Below are 12,061 nucleotides of genomic sequence, written 5' to 3'. Positions count from 1 at the left end.
TTCCCACTTTCAATAAGCCCGTAGTCGCCTCTTACGACACCCTGGGGCCTGGGACTACCCTTTTCTTTGTACGCCCCGGGGAATCACAGGGCAGATCCTTCTATCAAATAAAAGGCATTTATTTTCTCAAATTTTTTTCCTTACAATTCTTTTTGATGCCATTTCTAATATACTAGATACTAATACCGCTTCGGAAACAAATGGCGCTCTGAGAGAGAAGAAGCAGCGCAAGAAACTCTCCCAAAAATATCCGCGAAGAAGGAAATAATGCGTCAGCTCGTGAACGGGTGCTGCTTGTGGTGCCAGGTTGACCTGTTATAGTTAATAAATCATTGTATTTGTTAGACGCGGTTCCTAATTATGTTATGATGCCCATCATGTTCACAAAGCATCCTTACACAAACAATGAATTCAAGCTGTACAGTTTGATGCATCCAAAATACGATAATTTATATTTATACAGTTTATTCTTTATTACTTTTTATTATATATTTAAACACGATTCATATATTGTTTGCGGCACCTTACAAAATACTTTGTGATGTATATTACACCCATTGTAAATTACTCAATTCGATTGACAAGACAGGCCTTGGAGTTTCTTGTATGTTGTTCTCACTAGCTCTACTTTTTCCGAACATATAGTATATTCATAAGAAATCTTGTGAAAGACCATTTAAAAGCGCTTAATTTAATAAAGTTTGTTTGACTTTAACAAGTATTAAAAGAATCAGAAAAATGATCTAAAAGTACCCTATAAGTATAAGCCGAGTAAATGACTACATTACTACAGGTTTTCTAAATACATTTTCAACACAATTTAGCGAATATAACAAGAGCTTTCAAGTGTGAACTACAGACAAGCGCTTGTAATAAGACACGATAAACTTAGCAGCTACGTGTGCCAGAAAACTATTGGCTTGATCGTTCAAAACGTCGATGAAAGTTGCAACTCCTGAGCTGAGCAATCAGTATTAAAGTTAAGCTAAAACATAAAAGAAAAAGATGAAAGGTAAATTTTGACAAGAAAGTGAATATAATGAATGAATTAATCCTTTATTTTAAACTACAAGAGTAATTTTAAATCAATCTCTTCATCTTAAATTGTCTTTCGAACGGTTCCTCTAGATTTTCATTGTAGTTCATCATAGCAACGGATCTCTTGTCTTGGAAAAACAAGATCAGATTCCTATTTAAATATCACGTTAATGCAAAACTCTGAATTTACTTGATTTTCTGTTCGATTGTTTGTTCCTGTTAATGTTCAATATGCCTGGAGTGACTGGCAGATTCATCTACTTTTATTTTGGATATAGTATCAGGGATTCGCACAAAAAAATATCGTGTTTCACTCCGGGAGTGCCAGCATGAGTGAAAACTTAAATAAAGAAATACAAATATAACTATTCGATTTAGGGAGAGTCTTCGCTAATGACAAACCTTAAAACCCAAATAATTCGGTGTTTAATAGCCGGCAGAAGTGAAAACTTAAACATTAGCGTTGAGAGTTTTTTAATATTTTGGAATGGTCAGGGAATAATTTCGCACGAATTGCTTTATTTATCAGTATAAAAGTATTAGCATTTATGAATATAAATATAATATTCATTTATTGCGCTTTCGTACACAAAAACGACAATTTATATTACATAAAAAAATAACACTTCAGAACTATTACAATAATTTTACATTAAAAAGTTTATCTCTCCTTAAAAATCAACTTTCATCTATAATTTCAACAACTGACTTACGAATTCTCGATCAGGTCACGTGTCCTGGCGCGAATTTAATGTTTTATACCCATCCCAAGAAAAATATAATTCAGAACAAATTCAAAGGTATAGTTTTAAAATAGAATTACCTGCGCAACTAAACAAGAACATTACGCTAAGCGGATATAAAAGTGGAACTTTCGACAAGTGTTCGCAAACCCATGCGATACGACACAAACTGTCCAACTTTGAGCTTATACGTTCCAAATGTCGATAAAAAGTTGGCGATTTAAATGGAGCAATCAGTGTTTTCGTCTGAATAGTTCTTTTCTGTTTCATCGCTCAACGGATCACTGTGAAAATTATCATGTATAAGTAGTTTGTTAGAAAAAATTTTGCGCTAACCTCATTGCTTGTTACCTCAATGGGCCCTGATATATTTGAACACAGAAAATGCATTTGCTATATTCTTGATGATTTAAACCTCCAGATAGACTGTTAGTGCTGTGCACACGTCGAAAAAAATAGAGGTGAACAGTTAACCTCTATATTTAGCAACGCACGCACACAAAAAAACTAGGCAAACTAGGCCTGTACTACGGGTACAAGACAACGATATATTTAATACAATATACTTACTTAAATATATATAAATGTCTATAAACATCCATGACTCGGAAACTTAAATTCATATTCATCAAATAAATGATTACACTTACCGGGATTCTAACCCGGGACCTCTAGCTCTGACGCAGGGTCATTAACCACTGGGCTATAGGGGTCGTCGTTAGTTGGGAAGATGCTCTCGCTTGAAGGTCCATAAGTCGTATCGATTCGGGAAAACTGTAGCCGGTTATTGCTTCCACAAAGTATCTGATCGAGGAGTTACTCACACCGGTTACTCGTGGTGATATTCGGCTACTGCATATAAAATAAAATAATGGCTAATAGATAAATGCTTCTACAGTTTAAAAGAATTCTTTAGCCAAAAATAATGGTATTAGAGGTTAATAGTGTAACACGCAACTAAGGAGAAATCACGGGTGGCAATGTCCTACTTATCTCGTGTGGTATACGATTTTTTTCCCATCTGGATGAAAAGCTCGCTTTAAGTCTCTGGTACGAGGGACAAAAATCGTCTTGCTGGGAGAGAATCGGCCACTTTTCTCCCTCGAACCAGTGACTAATAGCGAGTTTTTCATCAAGGTTTGAAAAAAAAGTTATTATTTGAGAGTGGTACTTCCTAAACTAATGTTTATTTTATATATTATTGAATTATAGCTATGTAATGTGTATTAATAACGTATAAATAAAATGATTCCAATATTGACAATCAAATATTTGTATTTTTTTTTATGGAATAGGAGGACAAACGAGCGTACGGGTCACCTGGTGTTAAGTGATCACCGCCGCCCACACTCTCTTGCAACACCAGAGGAATCACAAGAGCGTTGCCGGCCTTTAAGGAAGGTTTACGCGCTTTTATGTCGATATTATAAATATTTGTTTGTCGATTTATTGGCGAATTGTGCTGTGTATCTACGAATTGGCAAGAACTATGTTACCACGACTGATAAAAATAAATAAATTTCATTTCACATACATTTCAAGTTTGTGTCGTAAAGGTTACTATAACATTAACGACTTTCCTAATGATTCTACATATTGGGAATGGAGCGACCGCCCTCAGGCTATTAAATAATAAGTTTAATTGTACAATATTACTTTGTAAACATATTTTTCGATGGAAAAAAAGGCAGCTGAGTTTGTTTACGCCCATTCTTCTCAAGTTTGAGGCATTCTTTTTGTAATGTGTGGTAGTTTATGACTTTCAATAAGTGATGTCACTGTTTTAAATAAAAATATTTGAATTTGAATTTCATTGTCAAAAATTATAAACACTTTAAACTATCACTCCAATAATACAACTACTTCTTATGCAGACTCACTTGAAAAATACAATATTCTTAGTGTAGTTAATCGTCGTAAATTCATCGATATTATATTTATCTGTAAAATTCTAAATAATAAGATTGACTGACCTTATCTACTTTCAAAAATATCATTTACATCACGCGCCAAACTTCCCATCCGCTCCTGTCGTAAATTAAATATTTTTGTTCCACCACGCTACACAAAAAAATATACTTTGAATAGCTTTATACCGCGAGCACTTAATTCCTATAATAAAGATTTTTCTGATATGGATGTTTTTGGGTTACCTTATAAAGAGTTTAGAAAGAAATTAATTCTCAAACTTTTGTAATCTTATTACGAATGGAGAATAAAATATTTAAAGTTATTGTACTGTACATATTTGTTGTAAATGTTAACTCTTTCGGAATTACAAATAAACATGGTATAAAGTTATACCTGATGATAAACAAAGAATATGCAAAATGTTTACAATATCGTTGACAACACTGTCAATACAATGATAATTCTGAAGTTTTCCTAATGACAAGCTGCCTTGCAAATAAACGCGGGAAATATTATACATCCGAATAAACCATTCGTCAGCAAAATGTCTAATGTAAACATTTTACATATTCTTTGTTTATACTTGGATATAACTTTATGCCAATTTTGTTTGTAAAGCCGTTAATGTTTACGTTTGTAATTTTTGGCACTATAAGTCTTCTCTTTAGTAATTATATAACATTAAAATTGTAATTTTGTGACTGTTTGATGCCAAAATAAAATAAAAGACTATTTAATGTCCTAGTGACAAAATCGTACTATTCCATAAAAGACTTCTTTTCAGATACAACACTCAATTAACATTTTTTTTTAAATATCATTTTACTTAATTTAATTTCTTTTTACCAATTCCACTTGTTATATGTTATTTCAAAATATTCAATTATTGATATGTATATAAATTAACTGTCATTGTGTATATATATATTTGTTTGACTAGTTATTAATTACTATTTGTACGCCACAGCATGCGGGCAAGGAATGGAGAACTTTTATTGTGATTTGAAACATCTATGAATACCCATGACTACAAATAAATGATCTAATCTTATCTTAAATAAAATTACTGGTATCGAACCGAACAACTCCTCAAAGCACTTCCCATGATAAATGCGATACAAGATGCAGAGAGAAGAGAGAACCCACATCTCTCATAAACGCGCAAATCATGCATCTTCGTTAGAGATATTATTCATACTTGCACGGTTTATTTGTCAATACGCTTTAGAAAGTCAATGGTTTTTTCTATGAAAAAGGGAAGAGACGAGCAGGACGTTCAGCTGATGGTATTTGATACGCTCTGCTCATTAGAATGCAGTGCCGCTCAGGATTCTTGAACAACTCCAACAATAGTCACCTTGAGACATAAGGGGTTAATTCTCATTTGACCAGTAATTTCACTAGCTTAATCTACTGCAGCATGCGCTGGACAGACCAGATCAAAGGCCTAACCAATACTCCCCTCAACACATGTGCCAGAGAAGCAACAGCCAGGGATAACTGGTGTAGAATCGTTCGTCGTTCGACGCGACCACTACTGCTCTGTCAAGAGTAATCCGACGAAGAAGTTCACTAGCTACGACGCCCTTCAGACCGACACACATAATGCTTAAACATTACTGCTTCACTGCAAAAATAGGCGTCATTGTGGTAGCCATAATCTAGCCCGTCTCCTGTGCAAAGGAGCCTGGTAAATAATTTGGTTAGTAAAATGGTTTTTGTCTATAATTTAACAAAACCGAAAATAAATTTATAATGAAGATAATTCTTGGAATTTGTGTAACGTCATTAAAATTATTAATAATATAATAGAACGCTGAAATATATTTCATTATTATAAATTCAGCTGACGCGAATAATTTCTCCGAAAAATTTAATTTAATCGAAAAAGTTGCAGTGTTATATAACAAGCTAGATTTCAATTTAAAATTTTCATCGGCTTCATAAAGACCGGAGTCAACATCATAAATGTTAGCCGTGCGCTAAAATACACCGCAAACTCCTGGATAGAATATCCGTATTATGTAGCGCGTATAGCACGGTAAAGCCTCTCTCATCCTTTGAACAATACAAAGTCTATTTTGTTATACCGTGGAGTATTTTATTTATTTTATTTTATTTAGAAAACTTACAGTGTTACAATAACTTAATTACTATACAATACCATGAAAGTGTGAACATTTTACACCATTTATTGTTTCTAATAACACATAGCATAATACAGGTACATCTACTTTTTTTTTCTACAAGTATTATTTAAAATATGTTAATAATTACATAGGTATTACATTTATTATGATCAAAGAGAATTTAAACACTACGTTCAATTATGTTTATAGTAACAGTTAGGGAAACACATTAAACCAGTTTTTAGTAATTTTTGATCTAATAGAATTTGTGGATGAATTAAACAGGTCAAAATCAGGAAAGCTTTTAAGATTATTTATGTAGTAAGATGCTCTTGAGAAGAATGAGTTTTGTTTGTAATTTGACGCACAGGGGTATATGTAAATATTTAGGATGTCTTGCACAAATTCTGGGAATATTTAAATTTATGTTCGAGAGAAGATGGGGAGCGTCAATGTGCTATTTGCTATTTCAACATTGTGCTATTTTTGTTAAGAATAGAATGGAGTATTTAAAATGCCTTTTTTTACATCGATAAGGGGGGAGACGAGTGGGACCCTAAGTGGATGGTTATTGTCCTGCCTATATAAAAATTTTAATGTACCGTAAAAATTAATTAACATCTCATATAGGCCATATTATAATATGATAGATTATTTGAATGATAAAGATAGTTTGAATTAATGTTTCTAAATTTTGTTAACGAGTATTGTTATACTCATTTTAATGCTAATGTAACTTTTGTACTTCATCCTGACTTGCACTAAATTACTTACTACTACAGTGAATAAAGAATAACGATTTTTTGACTTTGACTATGACTTTAATTTCATTAGCTGCGGTGCCCTTCAGACCGAACTACAATAATGGTTTCATATTTACAACAGAAAAAGGCGCCGTTGTGGTACCCTTACTCTAGCCAGCATCCTGTGCATAGAAGATTATGACAGATACCTTTGGGCCTGCGACTTCCCTACTCTTTTAATGCCACGGGGTAGCACAGGGCATAATATGTATTCTTGTATTGTTTTGAATATAATTTTAATATTTTTATGGATGCAAAGGGACGAGCAAGGTCACCTGTTGGTAAGTAATCTCCGCAACTCTGACTAAGTGAGTCTGAAGGTGCCCTTGTCATATAGTCCTAGAACTGTCGTATCGGAAGAGAAAGTAAAAACCCGCACTGTAGAAGAACTCTATACAACCAGACGATACTAGTAGAAGCTAACTGTTCGTTGGGGCATTCCTTATTAAACAACATTTAATTCTGCTCTTAATATTGAAGTTATTACAAAGCTATGTTCTGTTTTGAGATATGACAAATAAAAGGCAATTAATGACATGTAAAAGAGAAATTAGAATTAGTACGATTGCATTTCCCTTCGCCTTAGGATATTTCGTAGTAGCTTACTACGGACATTACGGCTACGCAGCGCAAACCAGAGCAGGTTTGGTAACATAATATTATGTACGTACTAAGAGGTACGTAGACTGCGGCGTAGACATGCGTCTGTCATGCTCTACGTCCCGTTGTAGCACCAGCAAGACTGAACTGTATAAATACCTCTGGACAGGCTGTTCCGTATGTTTTGACAGCAAATTTTTTGTGTCTATTTGAAGCGCCACTCGCGAGCGTCCAGAGAACTAATTTTGATGTCAGTAAATACAAATGGCTGCGAGAGAAGCGTATAGTACTCTGAAGTATTATTGTATTTTGAATTAATTTCGTTCGTTTTCGGTGTTATTTATACTTCAAGAATCAACTTAATAAAGTACACATTTTTAGATATTTGATTAGCTGAGGTTGTAATCACTAGTTTAATCACTAAAATTATAATGGGTAATTATAGCCGAGAAATTATACGTTGAAAAAAACCTAGAAGCCATCTCTTGCAACCGCCTCAAGTTGCTAAGAGACTGCCCATGTACATTACATTAATGTTGAAAATCTGTAAAAGCAAACCTATCTTACCTCATCCTATTTCTATGAACCTCTGTACTCACTTTAATCCTCAACTTAAAAACGTTTTAAAAAAACTATTTAAAAAGTTATAACTTTTATAATGAAACATATTATTTTGTAGGCATTAAAACTGAACTCACACGCTTGGTGTACAAATTCTCAAATTTACCAGAGTACCACATTTTCCCGTGACTTCGTTTACTTTTTTAGGATACTTTGTAAATAATTGCTCTTTTATGATACAGCGGATATCGCTTGTCACTGTGGACAGTCTCTTAGTATTTCCCTACGAACTTTAATATCCTATTTCATCCCCATGTCAGTGAAAGATTCAAAAATGCTTATACAAATATGTATGAATTACTACTTATTAAGTGCCTAAATACAAATTTTATGGTTTTATCTCCGATAATGACTAAATGATGAATGAACTCCCATACAGACTTTCATCCCCTATTTCAACCACTCCATATATTTTTTCGTAATTAAAGGTAGCCTAGGTCCTTTTCCAAGGTCTAGTCTATCGCTGTATAAAATTTCATCTAAATCGGTTCAGTGATTCAGGCGTGAATGCGTAACAAAGAAACTTCCATGCACATTTATAATATTAGTAGGGATATAACGATAACTGACACCGACGCTTCAAATAACAAGGTTTCGACCGTGTTTCAAGGACTTCATAACCAAGTTTTTATTTTTATCTGAGTTGAATATAAAATCATATTTTTTTCCACAAAAAATGTCTCGTAACCATTTCTATGCAAGTAGTATTTTTCCATAGGCAAAAACACGCAACTCTACGTGAATTCAATTCAGGAAACAGCCTTCCCGCGATATACTCCGGTCTGAACTATGCGGTATTCTGAATATTTATAACGACAATTTGAATGCGCTTTCAAAAGCTTTTAAAATGTTTTGTTTAAGCTTTGCGTATTCGGATAATAATTTTACAACATCACTTCTAATATTTTTATTTTTCATGCTTAAGGTAAGCATTCATTTTCGGTACAAAAATATGATTACATAATATAAAACATACATTATGTGCCTATGTAATACCGGTAGGATTCCCACACTCAAACACTTCGATTAAGTTAAGTTAAGTCGATAATTTAAGCCAGAATTTTTTAAATTATCTTATTATTAATGAAATCTAATATTATAAAGAGGAAATATTTGTGTTTTTGTATGCATGTTTACACAAAATCTACTGAACCGATTTCATAAATTCTACACCATTAGAAAGCTGCAACTTCACTGAGTTTGGCAAAGCCTACACTACATTTTCAAAAATGCAATATTATAACCCAGGGTTTAATAAAATTTGTCATAAAAAACATGATGATATAACAAAAAAAAACAACTACTAACTGCTACTAAACTACTACTGTTCTACAGTATTATAGAACATATCTATATCTAAAAAAAAGTTCGCAATACCATATGTCCAACTACCGTAGTTATGCCACTATAACTACTTTTTTAGATTTTAAAAGTTTACTAAATTGCCGACAATAATTAAAAAATATAAATCATACCTCTGTATTAATCCTTATCCCATTAAACTTAATTATTAAAGACCGTTACAATACCTGTAAAACACTTTTTAATTTATCAAAATCGGACATTCCCTTCATAAGTATAACGAATTTAAAAAAGTCTAATAAAAGAAAATAATGCAATAATAAATTAATTACTAAGTGAAATAAAACTTTTATGTTAACAAAAATAAATCTATAGTCCGACTTAGTACTTTCCACAACCACGAGATCGGTATCTACGCGAGTAAAACCGCAGGGCAGGGCTAGTTATCTAATAATTATGTTATACATTACCTATTGCCTGGTTACGACCCAAATATTCCTTAAAGCCTGACCATTTTTGTTCGTAATTAAAAACTTCATCATCAGCCGGAAGACGACCACTGCTGGACAAAGGCTTCCCCTAAAGATTTCCACGACGATCGGTCCTGCGCTGCCCTGATCCAAAGTATTCCGGCGATCTTGACAAGATCGTTGGTTCATCTTGTGGACCAACCAACACTGCATCTTGCGGTTCGTGGTAGCCATTCGAGGACTTTACTGCCCCAACGGCCATCTGTTCGTCGAACTATGTACCCTATCAACTGCCACTTGAGTTTCGCGATCATTTGGACTATGTCCGTTACTTTGGTTCTCCTACGGATGTCCTCATTTCTGATTTGATCTCACAGGGAAACTCCGAGCGTAGCCCTCTCCATAGCCCTCTGAGCGACCCTTAGCTTTCTCGTAAAGCCCGTAAGTTAGCGACCACGTCTGCGTACCGTGAGTCATCACTGGCAAAACACACTTATTGAAAACATTCGTCTTCAGATACTGTGGTATTTTAATTAAAAACTAGTGATGGTATATCATAATATATTTTTAGAAACGCAGTATGGACCTGCAAAATAAACTCCTACAATAATGTTTTTAATTTGTAAGGGTGCGTTGTGTCGAGTTTTTAATTATTTGCTGTACAAAGATTGTTGTTCCAGGGCTGGTAAATAAAGTGTGGCAGAAATTAAAAGAGCTAGCGTTTTATTTCAATAATATTTATAAATAAATAAAATGCACTAAAAATAATATTAATGAATTGATGAAGGTTCATATTATTATGAAAAACTCTTAACGCATTAACGTTTAGTAGAGATTATTAAGAATCGCTGTAGGCTGCAAATAATTTATCGATGTTATACAAATGTGTTCTTAAAATGAGAATTAGTAACGTATTATTAGTGAATTCTTTCAACTCATTACTCAATTTCTAAACTTTAGCAGATTGGAAGTATCATTTATTTTAGTATAATTCTAGCATAAAGTAAAAACTTAAAAAATTCATTAAATATGAAACATATGAAAACTATAATCATATGAATGGAGTCTGAAAAAAGTGAAAAAAGAATGTAATATACAATTACTTGGAATCCACTTGCTGAAAAGGTTTATGATTTACCTGTATATAACACAATATCAAAATATATAAACATATCGTTCCAATTTCCAATATACCAGCTGTTTTAGAGCCAAATGGTATTACCCGCTGCGATGGCAAGCGTCATTCTATCAGGAGATAGAATGACGCTGCTTACTTGGGCACGGGGAAGGGCGCTGGTGTGGGACGCGACTTGCGTCGACACTCTGGCCAAGTCCTAGGCTTCTCATGTCCAAGTTAGGTCATTTGGTGCTGGGGCTGCTGCTTTGATTGCCGAAGACAGCAAGCGTCGCAAATATGTTGGTCTCAAAGAGTCGTCAGTGGGAACGCGGAAATGCTGTCAGTATTCTTGGTATGCTTCCATGTAATGATAGTTTTAATTTTAAGTAATCATAGTATTGTAAATATATCAAAATATAAATAATATTACAATATTTTGCCGTAATTTAGTTAAATTAGACCGAATTCCTGCATAAAAAATTTAATAAAATAAACGCTTTCGCTTTCAGCTCGCACCGCACATTAAAGAGCATAACAAAAGGAAATACCACTTGAAGTGGCGTTTTGCTTAATCAACAGTTGTGGCCTCAGTCAACTTGTCGTTTGCATTTAATATTAAAGATATTATCTCTGTTACTAACATAACGAGATATTATGTAAGCTTGGGCTCGAGTTGTTACTAATACAGACACCGGCTTGAGTCGTGACCTGGATTTTCATAACCTGGAACTAAAAGGACGATTTGCACTATTCTCTTCTAGACTGACATCTAAAGAGCGTACTTGGACTAAACTTAAACGAATTTCATTCCAACAATTTTCATAAAATTTATTATACAGGGGATTTCGGGAAATCGATCTAGCTAGGTTTCAATTTAAAAAAAAGTAGTTTTATCCGTGTTTTAATGAGAAACATGAACAATAACATTAGAATACAAAGGTGAGATGCTAGTATAATATACAAGACTGTAATTGCTCAGATGAGACGTTGGGTAATCCGGAAAGCAGAAGACCCCGGTTCGAATCCAGATGTCATTAGCTTTGATGATGTGAATTAGCTTTATTTTTGTTCTTTAATAAAATAAATCTTATAACTATATTAAGGCTCGGTCGTTCGGATGTTAATCTTTAATTTGGTAATTATAGTCATTTTACAGCTGAAATTATACTAATCTTAAGCTAACACTCAGCTAAGTTTCACGTAAGTAAAATCTGAGCAAAGTCTATGTACTGTAAAGATAAAGAACGGAAATAGATTCAAATTTAAAATATTGACGCGGATGAGAAAATAATCGAATAGAACAGCAATAGAAATAATTAGAACTGAA

The 12,061-nt window shown here is 33.6% G+C and overlaps 1 protein-coding gene across 2 annotated transcripts in view; it reads right to left on the bottom strand.

Annotated features, from left to right (window-relative positions):
* The window catches only part of LOC126970981 (neuropilin and tolloid-like protein 1), a 287,957-nt gene that overhangs the window by 181,296 nt on the left and 94,600 nt on the right, over positions 1 to 12,061 (bottom strand). The window lies entirely within an intron of this gene.

The sequence above is a fragment of the Leptidea sinapis genome, chromosome 22 (assembly GCF_905404315.1).
Source record: "Leptidea sinapis chromosome 22, ilLepSina1.1, whole genome shotgun sequence".
NCBI classification, from domain to species: domain Eukaryota; kingdom Metazoa; phylum Arthropoda; class Insecta; order Lepidoptera; family Pieridae; genus Leptidea; species Leptidea sinapis.
Note: the sequence above shows the minus strand (reverse complement) of the source record. Positions and strands in the feature narration are given on the sequence as shown.